Genomic DNA, 13,582 nt, shown 5'->3' with positions numbered 1-13,582 from the left:
AGAGGGGTATATATTTGTATTTGGATGACTATTAAGTCATCCTTATTCCATTTGGAGATGAAACTCCAGCAACCAAAATAAGAGAGAAACGTGAGAGAAAGGCAGCCATGGGTTTGGAAGATTAAAGGTAAGTTTTCCAATTTTCCTCCGTGAATTAATTATCTACATTGTTTCTTAACTATGTGAAGGTGTATATATGTATCTTACGATGTCTACAGAATTAATTCTTCAGCTTGGAACTTGAGAGAAAGTTGAAAGAACAAAGAGGGAAAATGTTAAAAACTAGTTAACAAACCCATTTTTGGAAGGGATAATTGTTAGTAATATTGGTATACCTTCTTGTGTACAACTTCGTTTCAGACGATTAAATATGTTTTCGAAAGGTATTTCATAGGTCTATAACTTTCAGTTAGACTTTAAAATCTAGTTTTGCTTTTAGCTTCTCAAAAAAGGGTGATGAAGTGTAGATGAGGTACTGCCCAAATTTTGGTTTTGGAAATCTTACACGGACTGCTGTTGGTGTTTTGGGCATATCATTTTATACAGAATTGATAAAGGTGATTCGAAATTGTATGCAACCCTAAGACGCATGTATATAATTTTCATGGAGGATGTAAATCTTGTTTCCCTCAATTACCCCTTCGAAACGAAGCGACAAGGTAAAGTAGTAAGCTGTCCAGAATTCACATTTTGATAGTTTTGAGTGGGTTGTTTGGGGTTTGTATTGTGTAATGTTGGTGTGAATTACTTATATATGTGTTGCATGTTGTTGTTTTTTGTTGGCTGTAGTTATTACGGGTGTGATTGGAAATTTGGATAGGGCACATTATAGGGAAGGTGCTGCCCAATTTTCTTTAACGCCTTACCTAATTAAAGAACTAGTCGAAGAGACGGACAAGGAAATAGATTCCAGGAAAGCTAAGGTGCAACCTAAGATGCTGGAAATCTAAGAGTGGTTGATATTTATATTACTTTCATATTGAATAGGTTCAAAGGACGACGAGGCAAATGGGATAAAGAGTAACTCACAAGAGGTATGTGGAACTTTCTTTTGGCATGTTTTTGGTATAAGTGCGTACAACTATCTTTCTTTCCTTTTGAAAATGTTTAGCCTTAAGTGAATTGTATATGAAGTGTGGGGATAATTCCATTCCCAGAATTCCAAGTACACATCATTACCTCTATCCACTGTTCAGTATTAGAGTTCCTGTAAAGATTAAGTATTGCCTAGTAGGGCTTCTATGTGTTAGAATGTAGTGTGGGAGAAGCTATCTCTCCTTTATATTGAGATGTATTTGATACAAAAATGAGATTATGATGCCATAGTGGTTCAACGATCCCCATGATGGGCCGGGTACGAAATATGTATATGCAGATCACTTGAGGGAAAGTACACACTATATATAGCTTATTCTCTTTCTTCTTTTGGGCATGTCCTTTTCTTAGTTGTAAGTTGAATATGATCTGAGATCCGAGGTAACTCTATTCTTAGCATCTCCTATTTACTTTTGAATATCAAACTCTGATAGTAGTTGAACTATTTTCCTGGAAACTTCTATACATTAAAAAGGTACCAAATGTACAAGCTCTGAGTCATAAATACTATACGAGACTATGTGTTTTGATTCTATAAATGATTTGTCCCTATGTTAATACAGGTCTAGGGTCCCTGAGATTACTTTTGAGACAGCCCATAATGGCATTTAGAGGATGCTCGAGATGACTACTTCATTACTCGGGTCCTCAAATAAAAGCTCAACTTTCTTATTCTATCGGGTCTCTGATAATGATTTAAATTGCATATAGTTACTCACTACTCTACTCGTGTTTACTATAACACTTCTTTCACCAAGTCCCGGGCCGGGTTTGTTATCGTGTAGAACTCACTGCATTGTTCACCAGGCCCTCACTAGAGGGTTGAGTACGTATGTATATATGTATGATGATGATGTGTTGCAAAAGGGTTGTGATAGCACAGAGCCTATGATGGTCCTACATATGTGATTCGTCGGGTCAATGAAAGGGCCGGCTATATTGTATAAATTAAGCATGCATGCTTTTATGATTCACAGAGTACAGGTACATGTCTTCGATTTGATAATTTGTTCCCCTGCTTCTCTATTTCAAATATCCCCTTTCTCGGGGGGCTGCATTCATGCCCGCAGGTACAAATACAAGTTTTGGGAGTCCGTCAGCTTAAGATTCCTAGCAGCTCAGCTGGAAGAGGCTCTATTGTATCGAGGCCTAGTTTCTGATACTATCCACTAATGTATAAATTTTTTTTGTCCATTTGGGGGTACGGCGGGGGCCCTGTCCTGCCATATGTTGTCATTTATATTTTTAGAAGTCTGCAGACATGTATATGTGGGTTATGTATGTCAGTTTGATTTAGCTGGGTCTACATGATATATGATATATGTTATTATGTTATGGCAGCCTTGTCGGCTTGCGTACCCTATCATGTTGTGATACAAACAAAAAAGACTACAGGTTTATCAAAATATTATCGCCCAGTGGGGCTTTGTTACATGTTATTATTTTATTTTTAGTTCAATGTGACCACAATTGATAGATATGTATACGGGGGGTCTAGGTCGGACCCCAATTGCGGCCTACAGGGTTGGGTCGTGACACATACCCAGTACATATATCATACTGACCTCCCTTTCATTGGAGGGAGGGCTGTATTTCATGCTTGTAGGTATAGATACTTACTTTGGAGATCCGTCAACTTAGGACTCTCACTCAGCTATGTCAGAAGTGCTCCACTATTCTGGAGCCTAGCTTTTAATATTGATTGTATAATGTATATAGTTGTTTATTCAGAGGTACGGCGGGGGCCCTGTCCTGTCATATGTAACTTTTGATATTCTTAGAGGTCTGTACACATATGTAGGTGGTTTGTTTACAAGTTTGATGCAGTTGTTCCTATATAGCATATTATAAATGTTATTATGTTAAGGCAGCCTTATCGGCCCTTGCATGACATATTACAAATGAAAGAGGCTATATGTAGATGAATTTTCTATCACCCTCTAGATTCTTGTGTATAGTTCTTATAGTTGAGATTTATGTAATGGGGGTCCAGGTTGGACTCCAGTCACAGCCTACGAAGTTGGGTCCTGACAGAAGTGGTATCAGAGCGGTCCTTCATCGGAATGTCTACAGAATGGGTCTAGTATAGTCTTGTTTATCGGTGTGTTGCGTGCCACATATATAAAAACGAGGCTATAGGACATTTTGGATATCACCTTTCTTTCATATCTAAGATCATGCGATAGAGCCTAGCCATAGGACATGAAATTTCTTTTTCTAACATTTGGTTTCAGCTGAAAAATGACATCGACAAAAGAAAATGACGGATGATATTGGAAGCTACCTAGTATACAGGTAAGTAATGGTGTGAAGGAGGCATGCTGGATAAGGTAAGAAGATTGAAATATGATTGAAATATAAAGTCGAAGATTGAAGGAAAAAGTAGAAAGAAAAGTGTAACAGGTGCAGTTCGAGTTGGACATATGAGTTAAGTCCATTATTTTATACTGTTATTAATATTGGGCGCCCTTATGGTAGTGATATGAATATATGTATGTTGGCCCTATGAGGCATTGTTGGTATTTCCTAAGTGCAGGTTTGGGATAGTAAGGAATATAGAGGAAACTCTGCCAATTTTATTTTTTTTGAAATAAAAAGAGAATGAGATATAAGGTTGTAGTATATCTTGAGAGATTGTATCCACGGTAACGATAAGATCTGACTAAACTAGGAGTACAACTAAATTTGGGAAATAAGTAAATTGCGGTATGGGTGGTAATTAGAAGGTTGATACTAATATGGTGAGAAGAATAGTGATGGATATGAATGTCTTAAGACTTCCTGTGAGGTATTAAGGATGAGAATAACGATGAAGGATAAGGGGGTTAAGTACACTTGCTCCACCAGGTGGAATTAGTCTAGAGTAAGGATCGTGAATAAAGGGTAAGAAATATTACCTTCCGAGATTGACCATGAGCAGAATATAGTGTGAATATAATGAGGATCATCATGGAAGTACGTAGGGCCTAGTAATGAAGTAACTAAAGAATGTGATTGTGAGTAAGATTAGGAGTTGGCATCGAGTACACGATAAGGATGAAAGCGCATGAAGCAGAAAGGGGTATTGTGTATATATACCTCCATCGTGGAAAATCATAAGACCCCTCAAGGATGAGAGAGGTAGCTCTACAAGACCATTGATGCATTGCGAGTCCATTAAGAGGAACAAGTGGTATTCACTAGGATGAAGATAGTGTTATAGAAAAGCTAGAAACATGTGTCATTAGAGTATAAGTGCCCCCGAATGGAGAATCAGACACGATTATAAGCACTAGTAACATACTGTTTAGGATGAAGGAAATGCGGCTTCGACTAAGCTACTACATTAGTTATATGACTCGAGTACCAGTACTTGGACTAGATTGTGTACTTTTTATCGAGAATTCTAATCACCCCATGGTTGTATTAAGGTTTCTTACAAGGGCAACCTAAAGTATAGATGATTTAACAGAAGGTGTAGATATGGTGCAGTATGTCAAATATGTTGGAACAGAATCATATGTGTATGAACAATTGAAAATAAATAGAGGATGACATGGGTATGCCCTAAAAGGGAAAGTAGATGAAAGAAATACACGCATGAGATGAAATCATCTGACACTATCACATGTTGACAGGAATGCTTAAATTTCAAGCGAGATCCCATATTGGCACAAGTTAGCAGGAGCTCGAGGCCAACAATAAACAAATAGGAGCCGCGGTATCTGAGACAGTATGAAGAATCATTGGTAGAACCCTAAGGGATGGGTGCCTACCACAAGGGGTGAATACAACAAGAGAGTAGGACTGAGCAAACTAAGGACCATGTAAATGGTAGTAGGGCCGTGTTTGGGTAAAGATTAAGATATGGCAACAACGTCATTAGCCGCTGATATAGTGACATAAAGTAGTTAGGAGAAAGAATAGAAAATCTCTTACGGTAGGAAATGAGGAGACCAAGGAGTACGTAAAGGAAGAAAAGAAAGGAGTAGGACAAAATAACGTTAGCGCGAGCAAGTTCTAGTGTAAAGTCGATATGTAGAGCAAGATGGGATGGGAAATGAAATGATTATGTCTATCTTATACAGTTGTATTAGAATGGTCTTGCAACCTATGGATATGTTTATGTTGAGTATAGGGTCAAGTGAGAAGTACACGAGAAAAGGAGCTAGGATGTTTTGGATATGTTACAGAGAGATATCAAGATGGGTTACACCAAACCATTGAGATAGGGTGAGTACTAAGGGAAAAATAGGACCTAGTCATGGTTGAACCAATGATCTATCCCGACGTCGAGTATCAGAAAGGGGCGGAGAGGGCAAGACGAAGCATGAAGACTAGCGAGAAGATGCTAAGGTAAATATTGGGCTAGGTTGAGTACCTTCGCACATTATTGCAAGGATTGAAATAGAATGTGAAATGAGGACTTCCCAGGGGAGTCACCCATCCTAGTACTACTCTCGCCCAAGCATATTTAACTTCAAAATTTTGGTGAGATCTTGTGCATTAGTGCTGCTATGATGGCACGAGCTGGAAAAATCCGAACTAGCGGCGAAGCAATGACACGGGATTATGTACCTAGAGTGTTATAAGTTATGTTAAGGGAATTATAGAAGGGATTAAGCAAAGAAAGTAGGATTAGCTGATTAATAATAGATGGCGCACTTGTATACCACAGTTCTTCAACATAATACTAGTTAATGATAGGCAAACCACGAAACGGCTGTACAGGTTATTGTGTGAGGGGACTTCAGCACAACTTGGTAGCCAACTCTGATGGGCAAAAAGAAAAACCCAAAAAGGAAAGGGTACCAGTTGATTTTATCTAAAGAAGGCAAGAAGTAATGTACGAGGTCAAAGATTCCACAACACGACCTTGGCTATAAGACTCACTTTGCACTCCTTAGATAATTCTATATGGAATGTTATCCGCAGATTAACAAGATCAGCCTATGTTTCTCCAATCAAAGACTACCTACTCAGTCGAGATGGTGTGAAATTATAGGTCAAGAGGGTGGTAGGACCTTACGGATTTCCTATAACTATTGTCCTAGATGAAGGAGCCCAAGTTACAGTTAACTATCGAAGATCAGTTTATGAAGAGATTGGGAGACAAATAGGTCTTCGTATACCATTTTACCCTCAGACTGATAGACAGACTAAGCTTACTAGCTAAACGTTAGATGATATGTTGTGGGCCTATACGGTTGATACCAAATGTAGCTTGGACAGTTGCCTACCACCTATCAAAAATACTTATGATATTAACTATTATTCTAGTATCCACATGGCCTCGTACGAGACTTGGTATGGCAGATAGTGTAGTTTGCCAATTGATTGGTTTGATGGTAGTAAAACATGACTAATATGCCCAAATGTGGTTCAATAAGTGGTATAGAAGGTAAAGCTTATTCGGGAGAGATTATTAGCAGCTCTGAGTCAACAGAAGTAATACACGGATAATCGACGTCGATCTCTAGAGTTTCAAGTTATAATTAAGCACTCTCAAAAGTGTCATCCACAGAGAAAGTGATGAGAGCCAGCAAGAAAGAGGACCTTAGTCCGGTATGCATTAGCTCTTATCAGACCCTCCGCCAAAAAAGCAAGGTTGCCTGCAAGTTGGACTTACCAGTAGATCCGAAAGTAGTACATCCAGTCTTCCAAGTATCGATGCTTCGTAAGTGTGTTGGTGATCCATCCTGAGTATATTCCGCAGAGGATATCCAGGTCACAGAGGAATTATCCTATGAGAAACAACTGGTCACCATCCTGGATCGGTAGAGTAGAGGGTGGTGAATTAAGGACATAGCTTCCATCAAGGTGTTATGGCGAAATGAGAGTCACAAAGAAATAACCTGGGAAGATGAAAGGGAAATGAAGCACAAGTATCCGTACCTATTCTCTACGTCTACAGGTAATCCCAACCTTTGGAACTATGATATTGATTGCTCGATGAGAGTATGTCTTATTGCGATGGAACAGAGAAACTCTCTATATAGTCAGTATAAGATCTTCAGGAGGGTTTTGGTTCACATTCGAGGATAAATGTTCTAAAAGGGGAAGGATGTTACACCCCGTACTTTTGTACCTTGGAAGGTTCTTAAGCTTCTTAAGCTTCTTAAGTATCTTGAAAGGTTCTTAAGTTTTTGGAAGGATTCTTAAGTTTCTTAAAGCTTCTTTAAGCTTCTCAAGCTTCTTAGAAGTTACCATGGGAGCCGTATAGCCCATAACACTATCAAACAACTCTAAGCAATGGAGAATGTGACACCTCATGATAGGAAAGATTGGAAATAGCATTGTAAGAATCCGGAAGAAGTTGGAGACCAAATAATGAGTCGTAGGACTCGTCTTACTTATGTAAGCTACCAACTGGGAAATATTACATACTTAAGCTACTTGAGTACATACCAAGATTACATAGCAAGGATTACATACATTCGTAAAGTAAGACGAGATTACAAACCTATGAGGAAGAAAAGAAAGTGACACGTGAAAGCATGAGAGAGTGCCACGTGAAAGCAAGAGAGAGTGCCATGTGGAATCATTTGGAGAAAGGGGTGGACCCCACCTGCCATGTGGCACGTTATGGTAGGAGGAAGGGATGTGTTGTCCCAATGAGGGCTTGACATATGTTACCACTTAGGGCTTGACATGTGTCACCACTTAGGGATTGAAATGTGTCACCCCTAAAGTATCCTATATATATATATATATATATATATATATATATATATATATATATATATATGTTATTACTCATTCTTATCTACAAGAAAGTCATTTTTCTTCCTAGTTCAAGAGACTTCTAGAGAAAGAAAGAAAGGAGAAGAATCTAGAACTAGAGAGAGAGAGTAGGTTCGGCCAAGGAAAAAGAAAGATAAGCCTCTAATTTCGTTCTTTGAATTAATTATCTAGGGTATACCACTATGTTATGAAGATGTTATTAATGTAAATTTATGGTTTGGATCAGCACCAAAACGTTAGCAAGCAGCCACAAAGTTTTAGTTGCGCTAAAGGAACTTCTAAGGCAAGGTAAGATTTTACCTTTCAAATTGTAGTTTATGATGATGTTATAAGGTAAATTACATATCTTAAATAAGTTTGGAAGTGTAAAATTACATAAGGATGCTTGACGTTAGAAATAAACTAAATTTAAGTCGTCATAGCTAAATCAAAGTCGAGTAGGGTGTTGTGATTGTGAGCCGCGGTTATAGCTGGTGTGGTTGTGTGTTGCATGTCTGTAAAGGGTTATAAAAAGGGTTTGTATTCTGCTAGGTTCAGCCACATGATCCCCCATTTAGTATGGTTAAAGGTTTTATGAAATAAAGGTTAAAAACTCTGTTTTGGTATCGTAGTTTTAAGCTAGTTGTTTGGAGTTATATTGGGTAATGTTGAAGTGATTTATTTATATATATGCTTATGGTTGATATTGTTTGTATGGTTGTTGACATTTTGGACGAGTGAAATCTCGGGGATATTAAAGTTATAGGGGAGATGCTGACCGATATTTAGTAACTTTGGAACTAGTAATAAACTAGTCAAGGGTATTGGATAAGGAACTAATTCCTATGGGTACTTGGTTGTATAGTTGGAAATTGGAAAGAGAAAGGTCATTAAACTCAGTATTACTCTCATGTTATTAGGTCAAGGAGGTAACTAGGCGAGCTGGATTACAGTTAATCCATAAAAGGTATGTGAAGCTTACCCTTTCTTTTCTTTTGGCATGTCTTAGCCTTAAGTTATATATATACAAAACTTGGGAGTCATTCCATTCATAAAGCTCTGAGTATGAGTCAAGAACCTTGTTCACTTCTGGATGTTAGAACTCCTACACTAAGTGGACTAATCGCCTTTTAAGTCTTCTGTAGGATGAAGAGTAGTACACATAAGGACTATTTCCTTCTTTCGTTGAAATCGCTTAAGGTAAATAAAATGATGTCTGATATAAGTTTAGAGGTAATTCCATTTATAGGTTTCGGATATAATTCTTAACTCTTAGTCACTTCTGAATACTAAGGGTCCTAATGTTGTTAGATTACTACTCCCGAGACAACTATATGTTGAATAGTAAGTGGAACTATAAGATCCTATTCTAAAAGGCTCTGAGAGGATAAATGTTCTGATTGCATAAGCTGTATCTCTGATTGCATAAATTTTGTCTTTGATTGCATAAACTGTGTGGATTATCTTGGTACACATCTGTTGTTCATAAGGCCCTAATTGATGAAATCCCTAATAACATCTAAAGGGTACCTCGAAGAATTACTTCCCTAGTCTTCAAGTGACGGTTCACTTGACTATTTCATTGAGTCTCAGGAGATGACCTAGTTGCATATGGTTTCTTACTTATATACTCGTGCATATGGTAACCCTTCTTTCACCGAGTCCCTCGATGGGCCGAGAACATTATCGTGCACAGCTTTACTACTCCTTCACCGATGCTCGAGCCAACTATATATATATATATATATGTATGAAGTATATAATGATGAAATGCTGTATATCATAAAGTTGAAGCATACAATGACGCTGTATGTGATCAAGTTATTTACCGAGTCCCGGGCCGGATATATATATATGATATGATGAAAATATGGATCAAGCCATACATTCCTCGACATTGTTTTAAATTATGGATCGGGCTGAACGTTCCTCGGTATATTTTACTATGTGATAATGGCACCGAGTCCCATAAAGGGGCTGGGTGCGGTACGTTATGTACACTACTTTGTCACTGAGTCCCTCACTAAATGGCCGGATACTTACGTAGGCATGCATATGAAAATATAGGGATACACTTGTGACCCCAAGCACCATAGGGGACTGGATGTACTATGATGATATATACTATAAGATTATGCCATATACAATGATATGATGCCGTATACGATGACCTGATGAAATAATATACACGATGAGAGAGGATGATGATATGGTGATATGGTAATATGATAAAATAATTATGATACCGGGTTCCTTAGCGAGCCAGACACAGTGCATGATGATGTATATGACTACGTGTCCTACGGTGCAGGTACATTAATTTGTTAATTGTTACACTTGTCCCCTGCATCATTGTTTCAGTTATGGTCTCAGCTATGATGTGTTATGTTTTAAATACTCAGTACATATATCATACTAACCTCTCTTTCTTCGAGGGGGGCTGCGTTTTATGCCCGCAGGTACATATACTTACTTTGGAGATACGCCAGCTTAGGACTCCTACTCTGCTATGTCGGAAGTTCTCCACTATTCCAGAGCCTAGCTTTTGGTGCTGATCATATAATGTATATAGTTGTTTATTCAAGGGTACGGCGAGGGACCTATCCCGCCATATGTCACTGTTGATATTCTTAGAGGTCTTTAGACATATGTAGATGGCTTGTTTACGAGTTTGATGCAGTTGTGCCTATATGGCATATTATAAATGTTATTATGTTAAGGCAGCCTTGTCGGCCCTTGCATGACATCGTGCAAGTGAAAGAGTCTATATGCAGACGAATTTGCTATCACCCTCTGGATTCTTGTGTATAGTTATTATAGTGGAGATTTATGTATATGAGAGTCTAGGTCAGACCCCAGTCATGGCCTACGAAGTTGGGTCGTGACATACTACCCTTCCATTCTAGGGTTGGCTCATTAGGAAATTGAAATTTCACTACTCGGGTTCTACAGACAATAGAGGCATAAGATGCATATAGCCAATTCATACTTATGATAACATAAAAATTGGTGATCTCAAGCTCAACTTGATCACATAGGGTAACTTTATGAAAAACCAAAGACGGATAACTTCTATTAACTCTTTTATCCATAACTGACTCACTTATGGGAGCATAAACGGAAAAAGGCTCTAGCAATATTTCGGGGATAACATCAAATATCACGGCCACATAAGGAGTAACAAAATATAAATTTTTACCTGGATCAAGTAAGGCATAAACATCATAGTGGAAGACCCATAACATACCAGTAACAACATCGGGAGTCTCATCTACCTCTTGCCAAACATGAAGAGCATAGAATCAGTTATTGCGTTGACCACCCTTTAGTTTCATCTGAGCACCTTGAGCTACTTGGATTTGAGGACGACCATCTTTGAACTTACATTATTTATCATGATGACCCGACTTACCTTATAGGTAGTATATATTCAAACCCTCTAAATATTCACCCTTGTGGTTCTTGCCATAATTCTTGCATACGAGGGTCACTTGACCAATAAGATCACCTGCTTGAGGCTTAGGGTTGGGCACCCTATCTTTGTCAAAACTTAGAGTAGCATTATTTGAAGATCTTTAGCTAGAGTACCTTTCTCGAAAATGAGGATGTCCACCACTTCTAGACTTAGCATGAGAGAAATTACCCCCATTATTCCTTGGCCTCTTGGACTCCCTATTTTTGTCTCTTAGCATCTCTCTCTCTACTTGCTCTGCATAAGTCATAAGCCTAGATATTTCCATCTCCTGAATCAACATAGCCGTCTTATACTCCTTTTAGAGCATATTTGATTCACCCAATATAAACTTGCTTATAGGACCTCTTGGGTCGATAACCATAAGTGGAGCATATTTCGATAATAGGGTGAAATTGAGGGCATACTCCCTCACACTCATACCACCTTGCTTAATATTGATGAATTCTTGCACCTTGTCCTCCCTCAACTCCAATTGGAAAAAGGGATCAAGAAACACCCCTTTGAACTCATGCCAAGTCACAGGATCTGCATCTTTAGGCCTCACACTTTTGAATTAATCAAACCAAATTTGAGCAACACCCTTCAATTAATACGTAGCTAAATTTACCCTTTCAATCGGGCTAACCCCCATGATATCCACTATCTTATAAATGCTATCAATGAACTCTTGATGATCCTCTTGTTGCCTCCATACCCATATTCGGTTCATGGGAGAAACCACTTTACCATTGGCTTGAGCAAGTACTTGAAAGGATGCTTGAAACTCGACATTTGAGACTTGGTCATTCAAAGTATCATTCCAAGCTTGTTTCTCCTCTTCAACTGCATTACTTCTAGTGGGGTATCTTTGTGAAGACATTTTCTGAAAATTGCAAAGAACAAGCATTAGATTGAAAGACTTAACCACTCTACTGCACGACATAGATTATGAAAGAAGTGGGATTTTCCTAAGAGGTTTCGTAGCCTCCTATTAATGGATGTGGCATGCTTCACACCAATGAACAAGACTCTACTTAATATAGCATGTTGGACTCCCTAGGACTCTTCTAAACCTTGTGCTCTTCTAACAAATTTTAGTCACGATCCGAACTCATAAAGCATCATAATAGACAACAAATCCATTGGAACCTTCCGACAAAGTTAACACCAAAAAAGAGGTAGACCTTGTTATGCCCCATACTTTCATACTTCAGAATGCTTTCTTAAGCTTCTTAAAAGTTTCCATGCGACCCAGAGTATCTATAACGTAACCAAATAGCTCTAAATGCCCTAGTAGGGAAGGTTGGAAATAGAGTTATAAGAATCCGTAAAGAGTTGGAAGCCAAGTAATGAGTCGTAGGACTCAACTTACTTGTGTAAGCTACCAACCTAGATGTCTTACATAACTAAGAGACTTGAGGGCGTGTCGAGCTTATGTAGCAAGCATTACATAGGTTCTTAAAGTAAGACGAAATTATGAACCCACAGAAGAGGCGGAAGGAGGTGTAGCACCTACTTGGAAGCAAATAGGTGATGCACCTACATGGAATAAGTAGTTGATGCACCTACTTGGACCAAGTAGGTGACTCACCTGCTTGGGGTGGACCCCACGCTACCACGTGGCAGCATGTGAGTGGGCTCATGGATGAGGTGGCGCCCTAGGGGGCTTCCATGTGTTACCCCTAGGGATGCCACATGTCCCCTCTTAAAGACACACATATATACATGTTGTGATAACTATTAGGTCATTTTCATCCAAAAATCAGCAACAAAGAAGAGAAAAAAAAGTGAGAAAACAGAGAAGAAAGCCACGAATTTGGTCAATTTAAGGTAAGCCTCTGACTTTTGTTCTGTGAATTAATTATTTAAGGTATCCCATGGGTACATGATGGTGTTTAAAAAGGTAAAATTACTATTTGGGGCAGCAAAGAATGGACGCGAACAACCGTCAATTTTAAGCATGTTAAGAGAACTTCCGAGGCAAGTTTTAGCAAGTTCTAGCAAGGTATGACTTAATTCTCTTCTCCCACGCTTTGGTGAAGGTTTAAGCATGTTATGGAAGTGTAAAAATGATTAGGATACATGAAAATATGGACGTCACGGCTGAAGGAAGTTGCAGGTTGTGTAGGGACTGTTTTGACGTATTCTAGTGGCTTAAAATATAACTAGTGTCATTGTTATTGTAGTGTCATAATGGGAATTGTTTTGTAGTGTTGAAGGGATGGAAACATGTCTAAACATGGGTATAAGTGCTTCTGATTGCAGCCATATGACACCCCATTTCGTGTGGTGAAGGTTTTACGAAATAAGGATTAAAAACCTTATTTTGAT

Source organism: Solanum dulcamara, chromosome 2, assembly GCF_947179165.1.
Source record: "Solanum dulcamara chromosome 2, daSolDulc1.2, whole genome shotgun sequence".
NCBI classification, from domain to species: Eukaryota; Viridiplantae; Streptophyta; class Magnoliopsida; order Solanales; family Solanaceae; genus Solanum; species Solanum dulcamara.
The sequence above is the reverse complement of the archived record's forward strand: the minus strand, read 5'-3'. Positions refer to the sequence as shown.